At 41.4% G+C, this 15749-nt stretch overlaps 1 protein-coding gene across 11 annotated transcripts in view; it reads right to left on the reverse strand.

Moving 5' to 3' along the window:
- The window catches only part of adck1 (aarF domain containing kinase 1), a 443325-nt gene that overhangs the window by 369930 nt on the left and 57646 nt on the right, over nucleotides 1-15749 (reverse strand). The gene's annotated exons all lie outside the window — the stretch shown is intronic.

Raw genomic sequence — 15749 nt, forward strand, 5'->3', positions numbered from 1 at the left:
TTGTAGTGAACCATTACTGTGTTATCAACTGTTGAATAGTAGGGGTGGACTGCCAGTTTTGTTGCTAACACTTTTCTCCTGTTTATCTAGTTAGGGAGGTAAGCATTTTGTCATTTGTTTCTTATTTTGATTAGGTTATTTACTTACGTCCTGGACAGGATTGTTTTGTTTGTTATTTTGGCCTTAGTCCACCCTGACGTTATTATTTCACTCAATTCTGTTATTTAAATATTGTAATAAATTCACACTATTGATTGTTCCACACATCTTTGTCATTGTGGCTACTTGGGACTTGGGGAAGATGGGGCCTTTCATGTTGTGTCTCAGACACCCCTATCTGGGCATAAGAGTCTCCCTGATGGGCAGGTTACATCTGAACTGAGTAAAATGAGGGAGGTGGCTGTGAGCTTCTACAAGAGACTGTATGCTGCAGAGGAGTGTGATCCAGTCTGTACTCAAGTACTGCTGGAGAACCTGCCACCACTCCCATCATCTAAAAAGCTCTGAAATGGACACTCCTCTAACTTTTCAGGAGTTGAGTGTAGCAGCTGCGCAGATGGCATCTGGACGTTCCCCTGGGGTGGACGGACTGGCAGCAGAATTTTAGAAAAGCTTCTGGTCGGTTCTGGGTCCAGACTGGTATCAGGTAGTGTTGAAGTGCCTTCAGGAGAGCTGCCACTCAGCTGTCGTAGGGCGTGTTACGGTCTTCATACAATCAGAAAAAAACCCGGCTCAATAGGGGCAGGAGGCTGCAACATATAAAAGAGGATGCCACACCAAAAAGTAACAGTTTACCTACAAGCTTTACTGTTTAACCTCAAAGTATTAAACAAAGGCACAAACAAACTAAAGGAAAACAAAAGGGGCTGGAGACTGTAATTGTAATTTCATTTTCTTTGTGTATTCTTTGTGTTTTCAACTACTTCAGATGTCTAGATCCCTTAAGCCTGATTTATGGTCCTGCGTTAAATCAATGACGTTGCTACGTCGTAGGGTACGTGGCTACGCAGAAGGCTCGCCGCAGCCCCCAGCGTAGCCTGACGTGCACCTCCCTATAAATGTAACTACACGTCGAGGCAACGCAGACCCAGCGCAGACCGAGAAGGCTGTGATTGGTTTGCTTGGTAGCAACGCATTTCCAGTTCCGTATTTCCAGATTGTGCCATCCCCGCCATCTTTAAACATCTTCTGTTGCGATGTAGATGTTGCAGTATTAAGGCCCATTTATGCTCAACATTCAATCATCCGGATACGGACGGAGCCGTCTGTCTGTGCTCCGCGTTCATTTCTCTGTGACCGGAAAAGCCGGAAGCTAAACAAAGAATCAACTAGAGATGACGATAACCATTCAGGAAAGGAACGCAGCCTCCTACCGCTCTGGCGGTTGATTGCACCGCGACGAAATAGAGTGACGGAGAAGTTCGAAGGGTTCACGACAGCGTCACGGCAACGACGTAGGAATGCCGCAGGACCATAAATCAGGCTTTAACCTCCCACCCAGACACAAAATGCTGCAGGATATGCCAGGTGTGAAACACACCCTAGGGGGTCGGAGCCAATACTTGCAGCAGACAAAAGAGTGTGAAAACACTGGGTAGGGGCACTGCTCCCTGCCGCAGACAGAAAGGTGTGAAACACATCTTAAGAGGCGTATCCTCAGGTATAAATGTTTAAGCTTTCCCATGCTCGGGGTCTTTCTTCATTCTGACCGCTCGTGTGCTGATTGACCTTTTCTTTGCAAAGAAAATAAAAACCTTGTCGGCCAGCAGAAGTCTCTATTTCATTATTCACCAGCAAAAGAGAATTTCCACAACAAGACCCCCGCCAAAAGGAACAAAAGGAGGGAAGACGCTGGGCCAACCACACAGTGGGCTGTCACTCCCAGCATCTCCCCCTAAACTACCTAAAACATGAATTAAACCAAAAGAAAACAAGAGACGAGTAATGTAACTACCTACTCCTGCCCACACTAACACAACAAACTAAAACAACAAAACCCCAGCACTTAAATGAGCATGGGGAAAAAGAACCTGCTTGGGGAAAGAAAAAACAAGGGAGGAAGAAAAAGACTCCTCACTACCTGATCTGTTGTCTGTGTGCCATGTGCCATGGCTCCCTGTCTCTACACTCCCTGTCCCTCTTATCATCTCCTCCTCTCTCTACCTGAGTGCCAATTGCACTCAGGTGCGCAGCAGGCAGAGGGAGGAGGGAGACAAGCCTCACAGAGTGAGAGAGAGAGAATGAGAGAGAATAGGCTGCTGTACATAACATTCCCACCCTAAAAACGTGCATGGGGGAGCACCATGGACATAATTCACGCATAATCAACTAAAATCGTGACTGTGTCGGCTAGGACATTCGCTCTGCCTTTGATGTGCCTGACCTCCACATTGACATACTGTAGAAAGAGTGCCCAGCGCATGAGCCGCTGATTGGTATGATAAAGACAAGAGTATTGTGGTCAGTGTAAACAACAACGGGGGCACTAGCAGAGTCGACATAAACCTCAAAGTCTTGGAAAAGATTTTAGAGGGCCAAGATAAGAGCGCAAGAGCCTTCTTTTCAATTGTTGAGTACACGCGCTGATGCTGATTAAATTTTTTGAGAAATACAAGTCCTGACACATCTGCCTAAAAAGAGGGATTTAAGTGACCTGAAAAACTGGCGGCTAGTTGCATTGCTTTGTGTGGACTCTAAAATCTTTTCCAAGACTCACACCATGAGTCTGGTTGACTTGAAATTTGACACACATCTACATTTCAATGTCCTCCACAAAAAGGCCTCTTGGACAACTAAGGCCACCATAATAGATTCTTGGTGCTGGCATGGGCTAGCAACCCATGGTAGCAGTGGTGAGGCCTAGCAGCCTGACTACAACCAAAATTAGCTACAGCCAACATAGGGAAAATACCCCAAGAGTCAGCGAGAGCTGGGGTGGAAAATGACTCACAGGTGGATTACACGGTAACAGACATTGGAACGGACACGACTATGCATTGGATCTGTGACTCAGTGAAGTATAGGGGCACGGACCTATCCACCAGGGCTAGAATTAGCAGCACTCAGGGCAAGGCGAGCGCATCTGTAGAGGATAAAAGTAGCACAGTCGAGAACAAGATGCTTCAGGTTTGTCTTTGCAGCTGGCAGAAAGTAACATCAATAAAAGGCCTCAGAACTCATCAGGGAAAGAAGAAGTTTGTGGCAAAGAAAGGGCAAAGTAGCCGCATTGATCTGTACTTCCTAAGAAGTCAATCGAATCAGTCGGATGAAGTCCAGCTGCAGGTAGAAAACCACAGTTCCCGGGATAGCCGTAACACTGCCACTGAGGAGGAGGAGGAGGGGTTAGTAAGAGAGGATGCAGGTGACACTGAGGTCAATATGCCTGTCAGAGAGAGAACCATGGAGCAAAAGGTTAGACTTAGATGGCCTAGGGCAGATGACAATAAAGAATGGGAGATAGTTAATAGAGATTTGTCAGTAATCTTAAGCAGGCTTAGAGGAAATGCAATAGAAAGGTTAGAAAAGATGGGAGATATAATTTACTCATATGGTGCAGAGAGGTTCGGGGTGCATGAGAGAAAGAGGAGTGAGAGGGTACTGTCAGGTAAGTCTAGGCGGCAAAGAGAAATAGAGAAGTTAGTTAAGGAAAGGAGACAGTTAAGAAAGCAGTGGAAAAAGGCTACAGAAGAAGAAAGGGAGGGAATTAATGTGTTGCAAGAGGAGTTGAGAAGCAGGATAGCAGTTCTTAGAAGGGCAGAGCATCTCAGGAAAAAGAGGAGGAAGAAGGAACACGTAAGGACAGGTTTTTTCAGGGACCCTTTTAAGTTTGTTAAAGGATTGTTCAGCCAGGAAAAGGGAGGGCAGCTCAAAGCAGAAAGGCTAGAGATTGAAGAATATTTGAGAAATACATATTCAGATTTAGAGAAGAATAGGATTGTAGGTTTCCCACTGGATATCCCTACATTAGGAGGGATAGAGCATGAGATGGATGTCAGGCCACCTAGGTGGAAGGAAGTTCAGGAGGTGGTCAGGCATGCAAAGGCTTCTTCGGCCCCAGGGCCTAATGGAGTCCCCTACCGGGTTTATAAAAGTGCACCTGATATCCTTAAATTTTTGTGGAAACACCTAAGAATAGTTTGGGAGAAACAAATTATCCCAAGAGCATGGCGTAGGACAGGGGGTGTCCTCATTCCTAAGGAGAAGGAGTCTGTGGACCTTAGCCAATTCCGGATGATTTCTCTCTTGAATGTAGAGATTTTCTTTAGTGTAGTAGCGCAGAGATTAGCTAGCTACTTAGAAAGGAATAACTTAATAGATACTATCGTGCAGAAGGTAGGAATACCAGGTTTTGTTTTTTTTTTTTTTTTAAGTTTTTATTTACTTTATTAATCCCCCTGAGGGGGAAATTCAATGTTTTCACTCTTGCTTGTCAATTACACACAGGTCTGAAAGACACACACATGCACAAACAGGACCTATACATGCACAAAGTGGAGAGATGTCAGAGTGAGGGGGCTGCCCTTGGTGAGGCGCCCCGAGCGGTTGGGGGGTTCGGTGCCTTGCTCAAGGGCACCTCGGCAGTGCCCAGGACGTGAAGTGGCACCTCTCCAGCCACCAGTCCACGCTCCATATTTTGGTCCGGACGGGGACTCGAACAGGTGACCCTCCGGTTCCCAACCCAAGTCCCTATGGACTGAGCTACTGCCGCCCGTTTTGCAGGTTGTTTAGAGCATACTAGCATGATCTGGCACCGGATTCAGGCAGCGAAGATTAAAAAAAGGGACCTGCATGTAATATTTTTAGATCTTGCAAATGCGTTTGGTTCAGTACCGCATAGCCTCATTTGGAGTGCGTCTGACAACTTCAAAGTGCCACAGGTAGTTGTTAACTTAATGAAAGCATACTTTCAGGATATTAGGTTGTGTCTAAGTGCGGCAGGTTTCACAACAGGTTGGCAGAGGCTAGAAATAGGCATCATGGCAGGGTGTACAATTTCTCCATTAGCATTTACTATGGCGATGGAAGTTATCATCAGGGCTTCTAAGTGGGTGGTAGGTGGGGAGAGACGGCAGAACGGGTTGCATCTTCCACCAGTTAGGGCTTACATGGATGACATGACACTGGTGACCACAACAATGCCATGTACAAAGAGGCTACTAGAGAAGGTAAATAAGAACCTCAAGTGGGCCAGCATGAAGATCAAGCCTAGTAAGTCTAGAAGCATCTCGATATGTAGAGGGAAGTTAAATGATAGGAAGTTTGTCGCAGATGATGAGGAAATCCCAACAATTAGGGAAAAGTCAGTAAAGAGCTTAGGTAGGTGGTACAATGTGGAATTGAATGATGAGGAACAGGTGATGAAATTTAGAAAAGATGTGGTGGAAGGACTGGATAGAATAGATAAATCAGAACTTCCAGGAAAGTTGAAGTTGTGGTGTTTGCAATTTGGGCTATATCCTAGGTTGATGTGGCCACTGTCAATTTATGAAATTACAATATCCGTTGTGGAGAGAATTGAAAGGTCGGTTAGCTCCTATATTAGGAAGTGGTTGGGCGCTCCTAGGTGTCTAAGTAGTGTTGCATTGTATGGAAAAGGGATACTTCAGCTGCCAGTATCTAGTTTAACAAAGGAATTTAAATGTACCAAGGTCAGGACAGAGCTCTTGTTATCTGGGAGTAAGGACGTGGTAGTTTAGCCTGAGTGTCAGACTGAAGCTCCCAGAACCTTCAGTCTGACATCGCCTCCACTGAAGCCGATTTACAAGGGGGAGGGAATTTGATTTTTTCCTAACCAATCAGTAGAGATCAACGACTCACCCAGAATCTGACGTCATTAGTACACACTCAAAAATAGAGGTACGAGACAAGAACATTTCTGTATCTATAGGTACATTTTTTAAGAATGTTCTCTCAAAAGTACAATATTGGTCTTTAAGAGGCCAGAAGTGTACCTTTAGATGATCAGAAAGGGTTCAAAGTGATGTAAAGTACAAATTTGTACCATTTCAACCCTAAGGATACCTGCAGCATTGAAAAATGTGTGTAGCTCATAGACAATAACTATTATCAGTAGTACTTTTAATACTAATAGTAGTATAATTATAGTTTAGACATTTAGAGTCATTATTATTATTATTATTAACAATAATAATAATAATAATAATAATAATGATGATGAAATAAATAAATTTATTTATTTATTCATTTATTAATTAATTATTAGCATCTTTTATTTTATTAACTTTTATTCATCATTTTTAACATGATCTTGTTTTATTATCATATTTATCCTTCAAGATTTTACTTATTGTTGTGTATTTTGCTTTTATTATCTTTAATTAAATCGTTAAAGGGGTTTTTTTGGGGAGTTTTTCCTTATCCGCTGCGAGGGTCATAAGGACAGAGGGATGTCGTACGCTGTAAAGCCCTGTGAGGCAAATTGTGATTTGTGATATTGGGCTTTATAAATAAAACTGATTGATTGAATTGATTGAATTACGGGTTCAAGCACACTTTTACGCCATCCTGGCACTATCAACTATTTAAGAGGTTTCCTGCTTTGTGAAGCACTTTGGGCTGTATATTTGTATGAAAGGTGCTATATGAATAAAGTTGAGTTAAACGGAGTTCTTCTAAAATCAATAAACACGCAGCAACATAAAATGCGCCAAGCAATATAGTTCCCCAATACAGCAAAATGGTTGCCAAGCAACAGTGGCGCATTAATACCACAGGCTAAAGGCCAAAGACGCTGCTGGCTCAGACTCCAGTGCTGAGGTCAAAGGACGGGAAGTTAAGCATGGCGCTCAGGAGTCTGTCAACGGAGGAACTGTTAGAAAAGTTGGTGGTGGAAGGAGGTATTGACGTTTCAGAGGAAGAGGCTCAAAAATTTAGAGGTAAGTTAAGTGTGATTTTGATTTTTACAGCATTAATTTTAACCAATGAGCTAAATTTAGCAAATATCTGAACAGCTATCTTTAACATGGGTAATAGCTAGCTGTTAGCTAAGTTTTATCCAGTATTACAGTGACTAACTGGCGGTAGCCATACAAAAACGTCTCTCTGCACTGCTAATATGTAAATATAGTTATCAAAAATATCATTAGTAAGCTTAAGTTATTGCATCAGCCATTAGCCACATCACTGTGAAGTTTTTGTTAGCAAGGACTCCCATTTTCCCGCTCAAAGTGATATGAAACAAAGAAAAGTACAAATTTGTACCATTTCAGCTTCATGGGGTACATGGCCCTGCAGCACCGTAAACTGTCATGGAGAGATAAGCTAACTAGCCTATGATGTTTAAGAGTTTCCAACAATTTTTCAAACCCAGATAAATATGAAATATTAATAACAGTAACGGACCGTGTCATTATGGCGCATGTCAATGGCGACGTAACTCCAGTTACCATAGACATTAAATGAAGGAGAAGAAGAAGAAGCAGACCGGATGTGACGTCAGAGAATGAACGCTATCGTTGCTAGGCTAAGCTAACTAGTCATGGATCATGGTTATACATATATAACGGTTGCTGCACCTTCTGACACCGAAGCTGTCCCGGTAAACAACCCAGTAAAACGGAAACGTACGGGTCAACCAAGCTATCCCTGAAGAATTTGGGATAAGAAGAGAGCTAACTTAAATCCAGGATAAATATTGGTGTGGCCTTTCCGAGATGGAGAGAGCTTCGTGAACATCTAGGACTACAATTCACCACCGACCTCGCGGGTGTTCTGCTAGACAGGTAAACAAAGATCTGGCTGATGTTATGGAAATATTAATCATTTCCACCAGTGTATTGCAAGCACTGCTGCCCGCCTGGGCTTCAGCGCTCCGGCCAGCGGCCTCCACTGCTAAGAGTTGTGGAGCGGAGGCTGGCTAACCACAACATCTAACGATAGGTTTCTATCATGTTGAGCTGATGTAAATGAACTGCATTTATAAAAGAGGCATAGGAAAGAGGAATAGCTAAACATAAGACGCACTGAGCAAGAGAGAGCAGCAGAGAGGGAGAAGCCATCGCTAACTGTAAAGCTAAATAACTAGCAGTTTGCTCAAATAACTAGCAGATTGCTAACCGCTCAGCTAAAGTAAGTAGCATTTCTGAATAGAGTGTAAATAACTGAGGTTAGCGAGACAGTCGCTAAGAAAGAGAGCTATGGCTTTTTCAGCAGAACTAGTGTCAGCTCAAATGATGAATCCAGCACAATTGACGTGGTGTAGATGCAAAGAGATGCTTGTGATGCTCATTTTCACCAGTGTATTGCAAGCACTGCTGCATGCCGGGGCTCCAGCGCTCCGGCCAGCGGCCTATGCTGCAGAGCGGTGTGAAGCGTTCTGCATCTGTTATATAACTACAACACCCATGATCCCACACTACTTCGTGACATCATCAAACTCCGTCTTCTGTTATTGTTTTGGTTTGAGACCCCTAGCGGCAGAAAATTACATATTGCACGTTTAAACAAAAAAGAGATTAAGATACAGATCGTGACAGACAGGCAGACCAAGGGTGGATCAGTGCTCTCAGTAGTGATGAATACAAGGTAAACTGTAAAGATTTAACCAATAACCCAATTGATGTGAATTAACATATAATAAAGGTTATTGGCTGCTCCATCCTCCATGAAAGCTGTTGGACTTTGGGGTTAAAAATTACATTGGTTTTATATACCGCCCTATTTGTATGTTACCACCTACAGAAACAATCAATTATCTTGTTTTTCCACATGTTGCTCACTCTGGAACAGTTCTTATCCTGTTCTGTATTAGGATGACTTCAGGACATAGTGTTGTGTCACTTTTCTGGCTAATGTCTGGAAGTACCATGAAAAATTCAATGTCATGTGTTGTTGTTGTTGTTGTTGTATTAAATAAATATTGCAAGGACCAAAATGCACAGTTTTTCGTCAAGTAAAATCAGATCTTCTGTTTGAAGAACTGACTGATGTAGATTCTTGTTGCCTTTAAAGTTGATATAGATAATAAGTATAGATGTTTGTGTTATTTTTATTTTAAACTAGAGTTGGATAGTTAAAATACATTTTGCTACCACTACAGTAAGCAGAGAAATAGGCTTAGGTCTCCTTCATCAGTAGCAGCATACTTTCGAAGATAAAATGCTTTATTTTATTTGGTTGCAAAAAACTGAGCATTTTATTTATGTATTTTCAGTCTAGTTATCATGCCTTGTATGTCCACAGTTTCTGTGCTTCTGTCTCTTTAATAGCCTTTTTATTTACATTACATATTTATATTTCAGACAATGATGTGGATGGAGAGACAGTAGACTGCGGACTCACAGAGAGTATGATTGCATATCTCTTTGACAAGTCTTTCAAGAAGCAGCTGAAGTTCAGAGACTTCACAAACCGCTACAAGGAAGTCATCGTTACTTTACAAGCCGTCAACCCAGAACAAAATACATTTGAAACTCCTGTGTCCCCAGCAAACCAGAGGTATTATGTATTAAAAGTGTCAATTTGCATCTGCATTAAAGTGCTTGCAAAATGGCAGAGATAATGTTGTTCTCCTGTTGTATTGCAGTTCAGAACCTAAAGATGTCCAGAGCCGCTTAGATGCCAAAGAGCCAGTCCACAATTAACAAAAGTACCACAACAAAATAATTGGGACTCTCTATGAAATGCTGTCACAGTACACAATGTAAGAGTTCCTTTCCAAATATTACACAATAATATCAATAATGCCATAACAGCATAAAATCATACATCACATGTTCTCAGGCCTAAATTGTAATTTTTATAATTTCTCATCAAATAAATTATTAATTCATGACTACAGTCATTTTGGCTTCTGGCTATTTTTTTTTTTTTTTTACAATTTATTTTGAAAATTCAACCTCAGCTACTGTCATTAGGCTGTAATATACTACATAATCACAATAGTTTCTTAGAGGAATCTAAGGACAAAAATGTCCCCAAGGGAGGACAAGAGTTATCAAAGTAATGTGGTTTGTTTTGTCAGTGTTTGAGACAGGTATCCAACCCACTCAGACTACATACAGGTCATCAAAGCACTGATTGTGAAGTATCCTTTCTTAAGGGACGTTCAGGGGAATGGTTTTGTAAGTACCTCACCTTTTGTTTCTTCTTTAAAAGATTCCAGATTAACATAAAGTATGCATAATTGACTAATGATATCCATTTGGAACAACTAGCATACCTGGCACAGCCAACTCAGGAGAAAATTCAAAGCACAACGGGCTCCACTAATCCACAGTGAGGAAGTAAAACAGGTCAAAGAGAAGTTTGGGCAAGCAAGAAAATTGAAGACCACAAAAGAATCTGCAGGCTCATGTCCGAAACGACTGAAGCCATCTCTAGTAAGTCCCCACAGCCTCAGCCTCTCAAGAGCTAAGGCATGATATCTAGTCATATTGTGTGCACATGATCGATAATCAGTGATATCTGCTTTGATAAAGGAATCGTGCATTGTGGGGGAAGATGCAGCCTCCATTGAGGCTCATATCAAGGTGCTGCTTGAGCAATACAGAAAGCTGCATCCCGACACGAAGCTGGTGAAAGACCGCATGATGAAAACCTTTGCATGGAGATGCCGAGAAATAGCAGAAGGAATGTCTACTGAGGATCTCTTAAAGAGATATCCATTCCTACGAACATCTGCAGGGGTAAGAACTGTTATGCTGATTAGGACAGCAACTAATGATTATTTTCATTGTCAGTTAATCTGTTTATTATTTTCTGGATTCATCGATTACTTAATCTGGTCATAATATTGTCAATTATTTTTCAAGTCTATCTCGTAACAATAATTTTCATTATCACCTAATCTGCTGACCATTTACGTGATTAATCCATCACTTGTTTTGCAATTTAGAAGTTAGTATCAGAGAGTTTTACTTTTTTCTTTAAAAATATTGGTCAAACTGATTAAATGATTATCAAAATAGTTGGCAATTAATTATTCAAGTAATTGTTGCAGCTCTAAAGCTGATGCCAACTTGAGCTACGGATGGGACAAATTAAAGCACTTTAAATCTATCCCCAGTCTGTATATTAAACTTGTGAAAGGTTGTTTAAATTCTTTACATAAAATGTCTTTCTTCCCCTATTTTGCTTTTTTAAAATTTTCAGTTGTGCAACGAGGTTGATGCTATGCACCCCTCTGCAGTCAACATCTGCCGCCGCTTCAGTGAGAACTTCACATTTGTTCTTCCAAACATTCTTAAACTTGTCAAGGATTTGCCACTAAAGAAGGTGTACATGGAGGCAAGAGAGGATGCACTGGCTGAGGACATTAGGTGCTGATTTGAGCAAATACAAATAGTCAATTTTGTGACATAATTGTGTCATTTGTGTGCAGTCCCTTTTAAAGAGAATGGTAACAGTTGCATGGAACGATAACAGGATGTATAATGCAACATTATCTTAATGTTTTCCAGTTTCTTTCTTACATGACTTGAAGTAACATAGCGTCTCTAATGCAGTTGCCTGTCTGTGGGAATTTGCACGTTATTAATACCAATCGAAATTTGATGAGGTGCATTTGCACTTACAGTTGTACTATCTGTATGACCTAGGAATTGACTTCAAGGGGGGACTCCTCCTCTTGCCAACAATCTTCAAGGAGAAAATTGAAGATCTCATCATCCTTGGAGAGGTAAATACCTGGTGCCGTGCATAGCCACTGGCCACAAGTTAATGTTCTTTTGGATCACTGTGTATGCCTTACCAGATCCATCTCATTATGTATACTAACATTTTTTTCCTCTTATGTAGAATAATCCTGTAACTCCATACCCAACTATTCAAGTGAAAGACCAGGATTGGAAAACTGCCCTCTCCAGACAGTGTCACAGTGTGGTGAAAGTTGAAGGAATTGAGGTTTGTTCCTGCAGTTCACCGGATGAGGCCTACATTGCAGCCTTCTGCACATACTTCGTCTTCAACATGACATATCCCCCATACTTCAAAAAGACACTGATATTTCTCCAGAGTCGTGTCGCAAACATCATTGTGCAGGGAGACAAACCCCTGCCAGTAACTGTCACTCGAGTGCTCAACCACCTTTACTAAACATGCCTGGCCTGCATAAATGTTCGAAATGTTCAAAAAGGACCTTTACACTTAGGAAACTGATTCAGCATGTTGGACTTGTACATGCCCATGAACCTCATTTCACCATAACTTGTGGGATAAGTAACTGCCAGTCAGCTTTTTTCAAGTATCATTCTTTTAGGCGGCATGTTTATCGAAAACACAAAGACGCTATTTGTAATTGCTCTGAAGCAGCTGAAGAACATTTCGAAGAACACGCACACACACAAATTGAACACACACACACACAGTTTAGCAGCCTGCACCACCTAGTATGGACAGTTTGCTTGAGAATTTAAGAGACCATTTGTTTAGCTTCATTCTCAAGTGTACTCTCTGTCCAACAAGACATTGTTGATGATCTTATAGAAAACTACAACTCATTTATTTCTTATCATTTGGATAAGAATGGTTTCCACATCAGTGATTGTCCAGAACTTGAGCAGGTTTTGTCTACTTCAGACTTTTTCCAGAAAGTATGTGATTTAATTCGGTCGCCATTCATGACAAAAGAACACTGCAAATCAAAAATGAACATGACAGAACCCATCAGTTACACAGTAAGAGACAATTCAGGAATGAAAATTGGTAATTATTCTTATGTTCCAATCACACAGGTATTAAGAAAATATTGTCAGGTGGAGGATGTGTGGGAACAGATTGTTTTGGATAACCACAGAAACCAAGATGATGATGACATTCTGACTGATTACAGTGATGGGATGTATTTTAAAGAGCACTCATTTTTCCAAGATCACCCTCAAGCTCTAAGACCTCATTTATGAAGACGAGTTTGAAATTGTGAACCCACTTGGTGCTAAAAGAAATAAGTAAAAAATCTGTGCTTTTTATTATACAGTAGGGAACATAAGTGCAAAATATCGTTCAAAGTTGAGTCACATTCATTTAGCCTTAATGGTTCGCCATTCACATTTAAAAGAGTGTGGGCTTGAAACTATACTACAACCCTTGATAACTGACCTCAAGATGCTGTCCACAGAGGGTTTCACTGTCTGTCTTGATGAAGTAGAGCACACAGTTCATGCTGCTCTAGCAACCATTTCATGTGACAACCTCTCTGCTCATATGATTGGGCGGTTTTCAATGTCTTTCAATACTGGCCGAATATGTCGATTTTGTATGGCCTCACATTCAGAGATACTGTGAGGACAGTTTTGTTCTTAGAACAACTGAAGTGCATAAATACCACATAGACTGTGTGAAAAAAGACAGAGAGTGCTGCTTTGTACGGTGTCTATGGTAATTGTACATTTGATGCACTGCCTTACTTTGATGTGACAAAATGTCTTCCCCCAGATGTAATGCATGACTTGCTGGAGGGAGTTATGCCTCTGGTGATGAAGCTGGTCATTTGTAAAGCTCATAATGAAAAGCACATAACCATACATGAAATCAATGATGAGCTGAAAAATTTAAACATCGGGAAGAATGACAGACCAAACAAACCAGTGCCACTGACTGAAAAAATTCTTCGAAATTCTAACATAGTTGGATCAGCCAGTCAAAAATGGTGCTTATTCAGGCTCTTGCCTTTTTTAATGGCTCACCATATTCCACCTGGTAGTCCATACTGGCACTAGTTCTTACTATGTTCAGAAATCGTGGATATCATAATGGCTACAAAAGTGAGAAAAGATGAGCTTGCTCATTTAAAATTGCTGATTCAAGAATTCCTTGATAAGACTACTGAAGTCTTTGGAGATGTTTTAACACCAAAGTGTCACTACTTGATTCACTATCCTAGACTGATATTGATATACGGTCCTCTTCGCCCTTTGTGGTGTATGAGGTATGAAAGCAAGCATCAATATTTCAAAAATATAGCCAGCAAATGCAGGAACTTTGTAAACATAACTGCGACTCTCAGCAACCGTCATCAAATGAAACAATGCTGGAGTTTTCTTCAGATAGGTTCCTAGGTGACTTTGAAAATGCGCTCAGCAAAAGCATTTGTGTACCATTTTCATGTCTGCCAGGTGATTTACAGAATGCTCTGCAATTAAACAAAAGTTTTAAAGATGTGCAGTTTCAGGATAAAGTGCTTCAGCGTGTGTCTGCTATATCTGTCAGTGGTGTCAAATATGCCCTTGAGGATGTTTTTGTAGTAGGCCATGTACACACTGAAGCCATCCCTTTGTTCTTGAAAGTCAAGTACATTCTGAACGTTGACACTTTTTGGGTGTTGTGTGGGAAACTGTTATTTCCTTGCTCTTATGACAGTCATTTCCATGCTTACCAAGTGACAGTTGACAGTGACTGGATTCTGCTCAATCCAGGAAATGAGATAGACTATCAAGCTCTAGACACATATTTAGTTGATGATAGATTGTTTGTTTCCTTGAGGTATTCTGTGTAAATATGTTGATGTGATGGTTTAAGACTTTGACATGTATTTATTTTATGTGACAATATATATTCACAATGAAATTTTTATCATCTTTTAATGAAAATAAACAGTCACAAAGCAAATATTGTGGACAATTGAGGTACATTTTTGTCTCTTTAAAGTCCAGAATAGGTTGTCACTGGGGGGGTACCCTTTTAAGTATCCAATTGTACCCTTTTCAATGGGAACATTTCTGTACTATAGTTTAAAGGTACATTTATGTCTTGCAGGGTACATAATTGTACTTTAACTAGTACAACTTGATAAGGTACAGAAATGGACCAGGACTGAAGGGTACAGAAATGTCTTTCAAAAAGGTACACCCCCAGCGACAAGCATTTGTACCCTTTTAGGTACACGCTGGTACCTCTATTTTTGAGTGTGTATCCATGCCTCGGGGGTGCCGAAAACAAGCGAGCATTGCCCGTTTAAAATGTCTCTGTCGTCGTGCACGCCCAGCTGCATCGCCGTTAAATCCATTTTAGCAGCTTCCTTAATTTGGTCCTCCATTAATGCGAGTAGTGGCGAAATACCTTGATAGCATTGTTAATGTGGTCTGTAGGATCTGTAGCGGTCGGCATTGTTGCTATCCTCACTAGTTACCCACCAGCAGACAGCTTGATATCAGCGTGGCGCTGATTGGCTAATTGCTAGACCCGCCTCCACCACCGGCGTTCATTGGTCCTTCCATCTTTTGGACGAGATAAATAGCAAATTCATTGCAGTATGCCAGACCAGAGATGCAAGCCTACTCAGTTGAGTGGGCGGGGTCTATGGTCTGGAACCAGGCTAGTGGTAGTTAGGAGTGTGGTTCCAAATCCAACCAAGGGGAGGAAGTGGAACCCAAGATCGGCAGTTCAGGAGGCAGAGGCAGCTCTTAGGCATGAAGAGATTGTAGGTAATGTTCAGTTTGGCCGGGGAGGCCTGGGGCTTGGCTCAGGCAAACCAGTATCGAAAAAAGCAGGTCCCAAAAATAAAAGAAAGCTGGTTGTAGAACAGATACGTAGACAGGAGGAGATATTAAGGGGTGCAAAGGTAGTGGCCCAGGCTAAACAGGGACAGTGGTTGAATTGGGAAAGTGTAGAGAAGAGGAAGCTTAGTTGGAGGGACCTGTAGAGTATGGAGGAAAATCATATTAGATTCCTGGTAGGGGCTACATACGATGTGTTACCAACCCCCCAGAACCTAAAACTGTGGGTAAATGGGGACCCATCATGCCCATTGTGTTCAGGTACCGCAACCTGCAAGCATATTTTGTCAGGCTGTA

Source organism: Epinephelus lanceolatus, chromosome 15 (genome assembly GCF_041903045.1).
Source record: "Epinephelus lanceolatus isolate andai-2023 chromosome 15, ASM4190304v1, whole genome shotgun sequence".
NCBI lineage: Eukaryota > Metazoa > Chordata > Actinopteri > Perciformes > Serranidae > Epinephelus > Epinephelus lanceolatus.